Source organism: Schistocerca cancellata, chromosome 8, assembly GCF_023864275.1.
Source record: "Schistocerca cancellata isolate TAMUIC-IGC-003103 chromosome 8, iqSchCanc2.1, whole genome shotgun sequence".
NCBI classification, from domain to species: domain Eukaryota; kingdom Metazoa; phylum Arthropoda; class Insecta; order Orthoptera; family Acrididae; genus Schistocerca; species Schistocerca cancellata.
Genome location: NC_064633.1, coordinates 364,237,738 through 364,252,612, shown reverse-complemented (window position 1 = coordinate 364,252,612; position 14,875 = coordinate 364,237,738). Strand labels below are relative to the sequence as shown.

Here is a 14,875-nt window from a genome sequence, read left to right as displayed (position 1 = left end):
AATTCTTAAATCCACAGCTATCAAGAAACTACCACGAAGACAAAAGACATGGATATCCCCAAATCCTAGTCTTAGGGAATTTCAACTTGATCATGTGGCAAGCAAGAAGATTTCTCACAAAGAAATCATGAATGTTAGGGTACTCAGGTGTGCAAACTTGGATTCAGACAACTACCTTTCTAAAATTAAGTTCAAAGTCATCACAAACAGGAAACACAGCATGAAACAAATTAAGGGTCGGAAGTACAGCACGGAAAAGATATTAAAATCAGATTAATTCAAAAAAGGAACAGAAACCATTCAGACACAAACTGGGAGGATATCAAAGAAAACCTCATTACTACAGTTGAATGGATAGCACCTAACATAATAAGTAGAAAACATGCCTGGTGGTCGCTGGAATGTGATGCCCACATTGAAACAAGAAAACAGGCAGGGCAAAACTGGCAATCACAGAAAACAGAAGAAAGCAGATTGAATTTCATTACAGTTAGAAAACTGGTAGATAAAAATATAAAAAGGATTAAGAAGACACATGAAAACAAAGCTCTCCTCCAAATTGATGAAGAATTTACTAGAAACAACACAAGAAGCTTTAACAGAGCTTTCAAATAAAGATTATCAAGGAACAAAGCACCCACTTTCCAATTTCGAGATGTAAATGGGACCATCGCTCCCAATAAAATGGAAAATTGCAAAATACTAGCAGGCTACTTTGAGAAACTCTTGAATTGTGAACCCATTTCAGAACTTAAAAACAACAAAGCATCTGGAGAAAACCAAATAGTGGCCAAACTATGGAAAGAAGCTGACAAAAATACAATTACATCCCTTCAGTGTGTTTTCGATAAAATCTGGATAGAAGAAGAGATCCCCACAGAATGGATAAAAGCTTTCATCCACCCCATCCACAAGAAAGGTTTGAAACCAGACCCCAACACTTACAGAGGAATATCACTGCTGGATGTAAAATACAAGATGCTTTCTAAAGTCGTCTTGAATAGGACAGAGCTGCAATTGGACCCGCAAATCGAGGAATACAGGGAGGTTTTAGAAAGGGTAGATCATGTTCGGAACAAATACTAACCACTGATTTCAAAAAAGCATATGATTCAATTGATAGAGAATCTCTATTATCAGTCCTGGAAGAAATGGGTTTGGATAAGAAAACAACTAATATTATAATAGCGACCTTTACAAATACATTTTCAAAAGTTACATTTATGGGCGAATTATCGGAACCATTTGAAATAAAAATGGGTGTGCGACAGGGGGATGGGCTCTCACCGTTGCTGTTCAATTGTGCGCTTGAGAAAGTAGTCAGAGAGTGGAATACAAATATTAAGAGTGGTATAAGACTGGGTTGCAAAAAAAAGAACCTTAAAGTAAATTGCATTGCTTTTGCAGATGATATGGCCCTGTTTGCTGAAACAATGGAAGAAGCACGGGAGCAAATCCTTGAACAAAAGAAACAAGCAGCTAAAATAGGTCTTCACGTCTCCTTTGAAAAAACTAAGATACTGACAAACATCAAGCACTTATGTAAATACCTCAAAGTTCAAGAACAAAAGATTGAAACAGTACAAGGATTCAAATATCCTGGAGAATGGATTAATTGGAATGCTGGGGAAAGCAAAGCAATGGAATCCAGAAAAAATAAACTTGAATTGGTCTTCCAACCAACAAAAAATACATACAACAAATAATCCCTTTCATGGGGGTCCAAAATTACACATTATAAGAAAGTGATTAAGCCAGAAGCACTGTATGCAGCAGAAACACTAAACATGAATTTCAAAGGCCAAATGGAGAAACTTGAGCTAAAGGAAAGAAAACTTTTAAGAAAAATCATAGGACCAAAATTTCAAGACAATAAGATTATACACAACAAAATGAAACTCTCTACAAGAAAATTGAAAAACTCTCAGATATTATGCGAAAAAGGAGGATAAATTTTTATGGTCATCTTCTCAGGATGAATTCCAACAGATTAACTAAACAAATCTTTGATTTTTTCCGTAACTGCAAAACAAAACCTGAGTGTTTAAAAGGAACTGAGAAAGACCTAGTAGAATTAAAGATTTCAGAAAATTCACTTATTGATCAAACAGCTAAATCAATTACTAAAGATGAAAACATAAGGCTCCAAGACAAATCTACACAAAAGTCCAAACCCTGCATCTTGGAAGAAGAGAGGAAAAGAAGATCAGAAATAATGAAGAAATACTGGGCCCTAAGAAAAGAACAATGCGCAAAGAAATAATTAATCCAGCATATGCCAAAGAGGGTGAAACGAAAGAAGAAGAAGAAGAAGAAGAAAATTATAGTAATTCTTCAATTTGACCAAAGATAAATACTCTCCTAACTTTCTGATGACCTTTTGTCTTTTATGACAATTGTTCCTGTAATAGCATCATGACTGCTAATCCCTTTCTCATTGGTGATTTTTTGAAAAGATTGCTTCTGTTTGCAACTAAATAGCTTAAAATGTTATTTTGTATGTGGTTTGTCAGACTAGTTGTTCAAGGTAGTTGTCAGATAATGTTATCATTATTACTTTGCAAGAATGCCTTTACTGCTGATGACGTGTGTGTTTTTTCTCTGTCGTTACTGACAGGTTAATGTCATCACCTAGTATGACTATGCACTCAGCATATTTTTGTGCCACTCAGTTTAGGCTATCTTTAAACTACTGTGATGTGTCTGAATCTGCTGATTAGTAAAAACATCTGATTATTAATCTCTGCCCACTGACCCCTAACTGCTTTCCATATTAGTTCACAGCTGGATTCATTTTATACCTCACTAGATCTAATGCTTCTGTTTGTGATTTCAAACACTCCTCATCCTGCAGTGTCTAATCTATCTTTCCAATATACATTCCACATATTCTTGAAAATCTCCCTATTTTCAACTTTGGGTTTCAACGACTCTCAGTTTCTAGTATGATGTACAAGGAATTATTTTCTATGAGACACACGAGTTCTGGAACTTTACTGTGAATACTGTGGCACATAACAACTAATATTTTGAGACACACTCACTCTAGATTTGGTATTTATGCAATTGAAATAAATGATGTATCTGAGGCTGGTTTCTCTTCACCTACACGAAATTTATGAGACCAGTGCTCATGTGTCCCTGAAACTTGGTCACTGATAGTAAGGGATAAAAAATTCTAGATGTTTTTGAGAGTAAGCTACTACATAGAATAATAGAAGGTGGAAGGTAGAGAAGACAGTTTAACAATAGCTTTAAGCCTTATATGAATGGCCACCTACAAGAAAAATAATTAACTCCACACAAATGTGGTAGGTACCACATCTGGTGTGAATATGTGATACAAATGTGCTAAAGAAGATACTGATTGGAAATCTGAGAGGGCAAAGAGGGCATGGCCACCAGAAAACAATGTTGAAAGATGGGGATGAAGAAGACCTACAGAGAATGGGATATGGGAACTGGAATGCACTAGCATGGATTTGGGACCATCTGGTGGAAAAATCATTGACAAAGCGAAGTCCACAAAGGACCGTAGAGCTGCAGAAGAATAAGATGCTGATTTTCCTACTAGGGGACATGTAAATAATAATAATTATAATAATAATAATTATTATTATTGTAACAGTGTGCATTCAACACATACTCTACAACTTAAGTCGCCACTTTCAGTATACAATGTATAATTGACATATCCAGGGCAGCTTTACAAGTCTCCACAGAGTAGCACAGATCAAGTAATCTACAGCAGATCTCATTGCAGAACTGGAGAAAATATCTGGTTAATACACTTCAATTGGCTCCATACCAGAGGGCCTTCATGAGTCCTCAGAATGAAAATGCAAATCAGCAACTGTGCAGAGACCTCACAAGTAATAAAGCCAGCTGTCTTCACTACTTCCATCAGACTCTGAAAAGAGTTGAGAATAGTCTCAGAACCCAGGTGACAAACATCATCAGTTGCCTGTAACCTGTGCTCTCAATTGCTCCTGGGATTGGGAACAATTCGTCACAGCTAACACCAAATGCACTTTTAATTTATTCCCTTGCACGACACTATCTCCCTAAGAAGGACCATCTCATACCTAACACTGAAACTGGCCCCTACCATCGGCACTATCTTTTCCCCCTGAGCATGATCTGCCCATGACAGAAGATTGACAGTTGTATGAGCAGTCGAGGCGAGCCTAACTGGTTCTGTCTCATTATCAGCAGGAGGCAATGGTTCAAGGATGTTTGTTAGATGTATCAGGTTAGCTTTTCAGTCACTTGCCACATACAACACAAAACAGCTCCAGATTTGGGTGCATCCCTACATACATTACCAGCTATCTGCCCGACTGCCTGATGGAGGTCACTGAGAACCATGCAGGGAAAAAAACTGGCAAGTTCCAAAGTGCCTTTGTGATGGAAGACCACCCTGCTCCTCCATCACTGGTGCAATTTGCAGCAGCTGTAAGAAGTCAGTTTACAATGGCCGAAACAGCTTCCAGCTGTTTGCGAAGAGCAGTCAACTCTGTCACACTCTTGGAATGGCCATACTTCCCAGAAATGTTTGAAAATGAACTTAGTTCTTTCAAGAAGGAAAAGAAGCAGAAAAGTAAGACTTTGTTGTGGTTATGTGAAGACTAAGCTGGGAGTATAAACGTAAGCCTCTATCTCAAAGAAAGGAAGGCACAGATTATAGTGATGAGATTTTACATCAATTTTGCAGGAAAAATCTAATAGTCATCCTAGTTTATGGTCACAGAATGCAAAGCAATGAGTCTGCATCTACATAAAGCAGAGATCAAAGAAGAAAGAGTGATGTACACTATGTGATCAAAAGTATCCGGACACCCCCCAAAAAATACATGTTTCATATTAGGTGATTTGTGCTGCCACCTATTGCCAGGTACTTCATATCAGCGACCTCAGTAGTCATTAGACATTGTGTGAAAGCAGAGTGCGGTGCTCCGCGGAACTCACGGACTTCGAACGTGGTCAGATGATTGGGTGTCAGTTGACTCATACATCTGTACACTCCTCAACAACCCTATGTCCACTGTTTCTGATGTGATAGTGAAGTGGAAACATGAAGGGACACATACAGCACAAAAGCATACAGGCCGACCTCATCTGTTGACTTACAGAGACTGCTGACAGTTGAAAAGGGTCATAATGTGTAATAGGCAGACATCTATCCAGACCATCACACAGAAATTACAAATTGCATCAGGATCCACTGCAAGTACTATGACAGTTAGGCGGAAGGTGAGAAAACTTGGATTTCATGGTCAAGCGGCTGCTCATGCGCCACACATCATGCCGCTAAATGCCAAACGACACCTCGCTTGGTGTAAGGAGTGTAAACATTGGACGATTAAACAGTGGCAAAAATGTTGTGTGGAGTTATGAATCATGATACACAATGTTGTGATCCGATGGCATGGTGTGGGTATGGCGAATGCCCGGTGAACATCATCTGCCAGCGTTTGTAGTACCGACAGTAAAATTCGGAGGCGGTGGTGTTATGGTGTGGTCATGTTTTTCATGGAGGGGCCTTGGGGCCTTGCACTCCTTGTTGTTTTGCATGTCACTATCACAGCACAGGCCTACACTGATGTTTTAAGCACATTCTTGCTTCCCACTGTTGAAGAGCAATTCGGAGATGGCGACTGATCTTTCAACACGATCGAGCACCTGTTCATAATGGACAGCCTGTGGAGGAGTGGTCACATGACAATAACATCCCTGTAATGGACTGGTCTGCACAGAGTCCTGACCTGAGTACTCAAGAACACCTTTGGGATGTTTTGGAACGCCGACTTCGTGCCAGGTCTCACTGACTGAATTGATGCCTCTCCCCAGAGCAGCACTCCGTGGAGAATGGGCTGGCATTCCCCAAGAAACATTTGAGCACCTAACTGAACGTATGCCGGTGAGAGTGGAAGCTGTCATCAAGATTAAGGGTGCACCAACACCATACTGAATTCCAGCATTATCAATGGAGGGTGCAACGAACTTCTAAGTCATTTTCAGCCAGGTGTTTGGATACTTTTGATCACACAGTGTATATCCTCAGCTATAAGATGGGCAACAGTTGCTTTGATTAGTGAAAACTATTCACAATATTGATTCTGAATACTGCCACCAGCTACTGGCAGCCGGTATATGAATTTATTTATGTAGCAATAGACGAACGGTAACCATTAACAAGACTTATGTGAATTTTTAAAGCTTTATCGAGCTAGGTGAGGTACAGAAAATACTCACTGTGCCATCTACTGAAGAGAAGCAAACTGCAAACTGCAGGAAGAAATTAAAATACCCTTTATTGAAACCCAGTCAAAATATAATCATTTAAAAAAAAAACTAGGTTACCCATTCAAACAATTTTCAAATGTTGAAGAAAGGAAAATAGTCAAAGGAACTGGGAAGAAAAGGGAGAAAGTTACATACTTATAGGTAACATTCAGGAGTAAATGTAGAAGGCATAGAGAGAAATACTAGAGCCAGTATTGTTAGGTGTCAACACAAACAAATGAGCAGTAACATGCAAACTTACTGCCGCTGCTGTTACTCATTCAGTCCACTGATTAGGACAAATAAGCAGCTTATTTTCTCATTGTGTGTATGTGTCTGGGTATGTCTGCAAACCCTTGCAGAATGTCAAAAATCATACAATAAAATGTAAATCATAAATCTGATTGTTCGTCTACATCAGGAAAGTGAAGATAAATCAAAATTAAATTTGGCAAATCAAATCCACAATTTACTAATTTTTCAATGTCCAGCAAATTCTGTATCAACATAAATGGAAGTCATCTCTCTATTTCAGGGTTTAGCACTGAGATCAGACAATATATCATGATGCATCATCATCAATTAGATAAAGATATTGCAAGAAATACAACATGGTACACATGCGGAAAACAATTGCAACACCAAAAAATAATTAATGCAGAATGATAAAATTTGAGGAATACACTTGTCTAACAAATTAAAAGCACCAGTTTGCTTTTGTTCTATAGTATTACTTTTATTGTGTTAACCGGTTTTCGGCTTACAAGGCCATTTTCAGACGTTTCTTTGGTGACAGTACTCAGTAAATGTTTGAAGATGCCCTTGTAAGCTGAAAACTGGCTAACACAATAAAAGTAATACTGTAGTACAAAAGCCAATTGGTGCTTTTCATTTATTATAATGTTGTTCTACCAAGAACAGACATAAGATTTAGTTTACACTTGTCAAAGTAATGTATTTAAGTAATTAAAATTGCACAATCACAGGTTAATCTAAGTGCAATATAAGTCATTACAAATGTGAAATGCTGGTACGTTAATAACCAGTGTAACTGCTAAGATATTGAATACAAGCATGCAAACGTGCAGACATTGTGCTGTACAGGTGCTGGATGTCAGTTTGTGGGATAGAGCTCCATGCCTGTTGCACTTGGTGAGACAATACTGGCGTGGTTAAGGCTGGTTGTGGGTGACAATGGAGATGTCCTGTACATGCTCGACTGGAGGCAAATCTGGTGATCAAGTAGGCAAAGTCAGCATGTCGATACCCTGTAGAGCATGTTGGGTTACAACAGTGGTGTGTGGGCGAGCATGATCCTGTTGGGAAACGGCCCTTGAAATGCTGTTCATGAATGGCAGCACATCAGGTTGAATCACCAGGTTGGCATACGATTTTGCAGTCAGGGTATGTGAACACCCATGAGAGTGCTCCTGCAGACAAAAATCGCTCACCGAGCGAGGTGGCGCAGTGGTTAGACACTGGACTCGCATTCGGAAGGACGACGGTTCAATCCCGCGTCCGGCCATCCTGATTTAGGTTTTCCGTGATTTCCCTAAATCACTCCAGGCAAATGCCGGGATGGTTCCTCTGAAAGGGCACGGCCGACTTCCTTCCCCATCCTTCCCTAATCCGATGAGGCCGATGACCCCGCTGTCTGGTCTCCTTCCCCAAACCAACCAACCAACCAAAAATCGCTCCACAGGCCATAACTGCAGGTTTATGTCCAGTGTGTCTGGCATACAGACAGGTTTGTTGCAGGTCCTCAATTGGCCTCCTCCTAACCCACACACAGCCATCATGGGCACAAAAGCAGAACCAGCTTTCATCAGAAAACACAACAGATCTACCCTAAAATGAGCTCTCATTTCACATCATTGAAGTCACAAATGTCGGTGATTTGGGGCAGTGAAATGCACACTACAAAGAGTCTGTGCTCGTAGCTCTTATTGATGTAATCGATTTATAACAGTTCATTGTGCCAACTGCTGCTCACATTGCTACTGCAGATACAGTACAATATGCCAGAGCCATGCATGTAACATGGTGGTATTCCCTCTCTATAGTACCACATGGCTGTCCGGAGTCTGGTCTTCTTGCGACTATACATTTTTATGACCACCGCTGCCAGCTATCACGTATAGTGGCTACATTCATGCCAAGTATTTCTGCAATATCGTAAAAGGAACATCCACTTTCTTGTAGCTCTTTTACAAAAAAAAAAAAAAAAAAAAATGGTTCAAATGGCTCTGAGCACTAGGGGACATAACTTCTGAGGTCATCAGTCCCCTAGAACTTAGAACTACTTAAACCTAACTAACCTAAGGACATCACACACATCCATGCCCAAGGCAGGATTCGAACCTGCGAGCATAGCTGTCGCGCGGTTCCAGACTGAAGCGCCTAGAACCGCTCGGCCACTCCGGCCAGCGCTCTTTTACACAAATTTGTTCAAACTTAGTGAGGTGTTGATAATGGCACCTTTGTCACCTTACAGGTATTCTTGACTAACATCAACCCAACACGTGCAATCTCAAAGGTAACTAATACTCACAACCGCTACAGCGTGTATTTAAAGCAAACCTGATTTGCATCCTCATAGTAGCACTTCTAGCTACACTCTCTTGCGACTGGCAAGAGATCTGAACAGACATCATCTTTCAGATGTAGAAAGATGCCTACCAAGTTTTGTTTATGCCACATAACCCCTTCTTGGAGTTGCGATTTTTTTCCCCAGCAGTGCATTTAAAGTCCTCCTCAAACATCTAACATCACAATCATGTTTAAAGTTCACAAAGCATTGTTGTTGTGGTCTTCAGTCCTGAGACTGGTTTGATGCAGCTCTCCATGCTACTCTATTCTGTGCAAGCTTCTTCATCTGCCAGTACCTACTGTAACCTACATCCTTCTGTATCTGTTTAGTGTATTATCTTGGTGAAATTTACTTAGTCCAAAAGGTGGACAGCTCTGAAAGTTATTACAAATCCAAAATAATACTCACTAATAAGTTCACAAAGAACACACAGACAGTTTGCCATCCAGGGTTAACACAGGTTTCTAATCAACCTGGCAAAAGACAAATGTCCAAAAGCTGTCCCAGACTGACTGAGTCAGTTGTCTGGTTCTGTGCACTTCCTTATCTAGAGTAGTTGAGTCTCCTCCATCATTGTTGTAATTTAATGGTCTTTTCTACACATAGACAGAACAAGGAGACTTCAAAAAGTAAGTTACACATTATTATAGCTGGCCGAGTAACTTTTATTGCATGCTGCACTATACTCCAAAGTGACACAGATGCATGACAGTATTTTTCAACAGTCACCATGTATATAAAGAATATTTGGAATGTTCCCCCAATCATTAATTTCTAGACAGTAGAATTCTGCTCCTTGGTCATGGAGCTTTCGAGAGCTGGCAAAGGGCCACTTTTGTTGTACTATTGTCTTAGCATGGGATGAGATGTGTTCCTATTTTTTAGAAGTCCCTTACGGGTAATTTTTCGATACAATGATCTCACAAAAATGTCGACTGCAATAGTGAATGTGTGCTACATTCTGGACAAATTGAAAAAACATACAGTAATGCATAATGTTAATATACAATATTAATACATGTCACCACCTAGATGCTTGAGGAGGGGGACAAATGTATGATGAGGCCTTTAGGATATTCAAGAATGAAGTATTATATTGAACTGTTAATTATCCAATGGTGCCACCTGGTGGCATAAGCACCTCACAAAAAATTATTTTGCCATACAAAATTCTTTGTATTTGTAAATCAAACTTACTTACTTAATCACTGATCATACCGGACTCTAGAGTCCATTACCGCAGCAATGTATTTTTGCCATCTGTCCCTGTCTTGGGCTATTTCCTTCCATTCACCTTCAATACCTAGGCTTCTCAAATCAGCTTTCACATTGTCCTCCCATCTATGCCTCGGTCTCCCCACAGGACGTTTTCCTTCTAGGTGCCCTACCAGTACTCTACGTGCTGCCCTGCCCTCATCCACTCGAACTATGTGACCCGCCCATCGCAGCCTACGTGATTTAATAATACTGATAATGATTTGTAAATCAAACACAACATTAAATTATGTGTGTTTCATTTGCAAATACAAAGAATTTTGTATAACAAAATAATTTTTTGTGAGGTGCTTATGCCACCAGGTGGCACCATTGGGTAATTTCCAGGTCTATGTAATACTTCCTTTTTGAATATCCTAAAGGCCTCCTCATACATTTGTCCCCTTCCTCAAACATCTAGGTGGTCACATGTATTAGTATTATATATTAACATTATGCATTACCGTAAGTTTTGCCAGTTTAATTTATGTTATATGCTGTAGATGTAGCCTAAAAATGTTGCGCATTTTTATGAAAAGTAGTGTAAAGTAAATTTCTGTTGGATGGGAGACAATTTTGTTTTAACATTATATTATGCAAACCTACTTTTTGTTTATATTTATCAAAGTATGTAAATGTGTTGAAGTATACAAATAAACTGTCAAAACTTTACTGACCTACAGAATTCATTTTATATAAGCAGTGAACCCTGTTGTAACAGGAATAAGAAGGGAACCAGGTGAAAAAAATCTACTGTTGAAGCATAGAGAAGGTAAATAAATTTCTCTTTAAAAGATTAAAATGATGGGAGAGTGGCAGTAGAAGATAAAGAAAGGAGACAAGTGATGGAGGGAGGGGGGGGGGCAGTGAAAGAGAAAGAGAGATGGATGAAGACAACAGTAGTGGAAGCCTAGATACGAGATAATGATGGTTTGTGAGAGACAGTGGCAGTAAAACAGGGAGAGAGAAGGATGGAGACAGTAGCAGTGGGAGAAAAATAGTGGAGATAACGGAAATGAAAAGAGATATGAATGGAGACCCAACATAGGCATGAGAGGGAACTTTAACATGGAAATATTTGCCCACTTTCCCCCTTCCTCCTTGTTCTATGCCCACCATGTAAAAGTTTCCTGGTCTAAGGGTAAAAAACCTGACCAATCCATCCCCAAGGACATGTGTGGAGAGGACACAATGGTGGTTGATGACAAAAACAGCAGACTGTGAGCAAGAAAGAAAGAGACAGTGGCAATGGGAGAGAAAAAGAATGGAACGGAGACGATGGCAGTGAGATGAAGATACACTAAAAGTGGCAGAGAAGCAGGCAGTAGTATGAAATAACAAGAGAAAGGGACTGTGGAAGAGATATGCAGGAGAAAGTGTCAATTGGAGAAAAAGGAGACAGTGAGAGAGAGACATATATAAATAGTGACAGTTAGTGGGAGCAGATGAGTATGAAGGCTTCACTACAAAGAGCAAAAGGGTAAAATGATTTACAATGTTCTGTGTTAAAAGAATGCAAATGTGTTCACATTCCAAAATTTTTAGTGAGGAAGGTAGAATGAGAACTGAGACAACTGATTCCTCACTTTTCTGTGCTATGTGTTGGTACATTATGGGAGACAATTTGTAGCCACTAATCACCTTCAGAAGGTGAAATCTGTAGTGGAGCTGACAGAGATATATAAAAGGGACACACTACCCACCTTTTAGGACTAATAGGATGGGAGAGAGAAATATGGTGGGGGAAGGTTAGAAAGGAAGGGCACATCACTCTGACCCCATCTCTTTCATCCTGCAACCAGCATTTCCTTCCATGATTTTATGTAGCCATGTCAGAAGCCTATTTTTACAGTAAACACAGTTGCACACAGTATATACATATTTACAAAAAAGAGAACATTCAGAAATTTCAGAAATATCATTGAACAAATCCGAAAACAGATGACATTTATCCAAAATTGAGCCACACTTAGTGTACTAGCCGGCTGCAGTAGCGGAGCAGTTCTAGGCGCTACAGTCTGGAACCGCGCGACTGCTACGCTCGCAGGTTCGAATCCTGCCTCGGGCATGGATGTGTGTGATGTCCTTACGTTAGTTAGGTTTAAGTACTTCTAAGTTCTGGGGGACCTCAGAAGTTAAGCCCCATAGTGCTCAGAGCCATTTGAACTTAGTGTACTATTTTTTGCAAACACAGTGCCCTGTGTTGAACAAGTAAATGTACAAAGAGGGCACCGGCACAGGTGTTCCACATTTTGTTCATCCCCACACTCACACTTGCTATCCCCCAATGTGAAGCCCCACAGTTTAAGGGAGGACGTCATCCTGTTGACACTAATTCTTAAGCAGTTAAGTGATCTCCAAACACTATACTCTTCATAGTGGCTAATCATAAGATCTTCTTGTGGTTCCATTCTAACTCACTGTATGGATTTGCCTCATATGGAGGGAGTTTCAGAGATTCTGCTGTTCAAAGGAGACTTTTTCTCAATTTTAGCCCAGGTTGAGACAGTTCATGGCCAAACTGCAGTGAGCTTCAACATGCTCAGCTTCCAGTTGTTCATGTTCGATGGCAGCTTTTTGATGAATATTTGGAGGGGTGATACCAGCAAGACAGTATATCTTCTTGACAGGGATAGTTTTTCAGGACCAGTAGTCAGTCCACAAGCTTTGTTCAGAGCATTGTCCACAGTTTTGGCACAAGATGATTTACACCAAACAGTGGAAACAAACTTTGCTGCAGAAAAGCACAAACTAAAAGCAGTGGTTCTAAGAGCTCGTGATGTAACCCCCTAGTTTGTACCTCATTACCTTTCCCAACATATTATTCTAAGTGCTGGTTTTCTGTTTGGCATTGGGACAGTGTTGTCTGAAGGTGAGAGTAAATGTCCAGTTTTAATCCTATTTACTTTTGGAGTGCAAGGGGATGCCACTCCATGGCTCACCCAGTTTTTTTGCGGCCTTTGTTCTGCTGGGTAGTGTGTAACTTTTATGTGTGTCTATCAATGGTACTATACATTTCGCCTGCTGAAGAAAAGTACTAGCAAGGAAAACTGACTCATAATTTATTATATATTGTCAAACGAACAAATGAACTAAGTAAAACACTACCAGTGAGGCTACTGACGGTTAATTTTAGGAAGATGGGTCTGGCCACCTGATTTAAGGTTTACTATCATTCTGTTCATAAACAAAACTCCTAACATTTTATAAGGCATGGAGAACTAACCATTGGGAAGTAGAAACTTAATTACATAAGATGAACTAAATATCAACAGTCTTGCCAGTTCAGCTACTGCCCAGGTAACAGGCAAAAACCGTGAAATAATATTCACAGTTCCTACGAAGTACACTAATATATTCTTAGGCCAAAATAATTTTTATGCCTTTAATGTTTCTAATGCAACTCTTTTCTATAGCTTTACTTCAGTACAATCAGTGGAGTCAAAGTAGATATTAGTGAAACCAGTTACTTTCACAAATATACTTTATTCATCTCTAAAGGCAAAAACAATAAAATTTTTAATGATCATCAGACATTATTAAAAGTTTTCTGGTTACATAGTGCACATTCCACTATCATATTGCTACACTTACACAAAGTATAAATTAGTAAATTAGTAGTGTTTAACTTTCATATGTGCTATCAGCAGTACTATGTATTTCATCTCCTGAAGGTAAGTAATGCCAAGGAAACCTGTCTCATTAAAAGAAACCAAAACATTATTTGAACAGCCTGTATATAAATACCAACATACAGACAATCTAACCCCATATGCATTCTCTGTATAACAATTTCTTTAATGAATTTTTAGTTTATCTGAATTTATTTTGGTCTTCATCCCCCCCCCCCCCCCCCAAAAAAAAAATCATTCAAATCACTCTACATCCAGAAAAATTTCCCCTTTCCAGCACTTGCCTTGCTAGATAATGTGGACCTACCTGCTGCAGGGTCAAAGGTTTTCCCCATGCACTATGCTGAATTCACATTTGATGTTTCTGTTGCTTAGGCAATTTTTTACACCAGTCAAACCCACAATCTAAGTTTGCATTACTGTTACAGTGTACTATATCAAGATTAAATTAAACGAATTTGAAACAAAATTGTCCGTATGACACATTGCCATAAAAGCATAGCACTTGTCAGTTAATTGAAATAATGTGAGTTCAGGTACACATTCAACCTTTTTTTAAGCTTACTGTTACTTTTCTCTAAGAAAATTATATTCTTGTAGTAATATACTCATTACAGTTTGTATAATACTTTAATTAATGGAATAAGCTATTTTGTTATTTTATTTCTACAAAAAATCTGAGAATTTATTGCATCATTATTACTTCATTTTAGTTCTTGATCAATGTACTGGAATACAATCAGCTAACAGCATACCGAACTGAAATCTATGAATTGTTCTGTAGCTCTTATTAACATGAGAGGGCCATAAAAAACGTGAGCAAATCGTAAGTAATAACTATTCTCAATAAGGGACCTATTGTAACATCCAGAAGACTATTGTCAACTGGCTACAACAAAAAACATTCCCATACCGCACAGCCATAGAAAGGGTGAATTACTGGACACCGTGGCTCAGAACAAACCATGTTTACCTATATGAGTGTTAGATAGCAAAAAATATGACCTTATTGCCCTCAGATTGCCATAATATCAGTGTAATTTCAGTTCCATTGAATTCATATTGGCTCAACATAAGTGTTACATGGAAAGGAACAGCAAAAAATATGTGCTGG

General features: G+C 39.1%; 1 protein-coding gene across 1 annotated transcript in view; it reads right to left on the bottom strand.

The window, feature by feature from the left end:
• LOC126095271 (probable E3 ubiquitin-protein ligase HERC1) overlaps positions 1-14,875 on the bottom strand; it is an 814,023-nt gene that overhangs the window by 114,910 nt on the left and 684,238 nt on the right. The window lies entirely within an intron of this gene.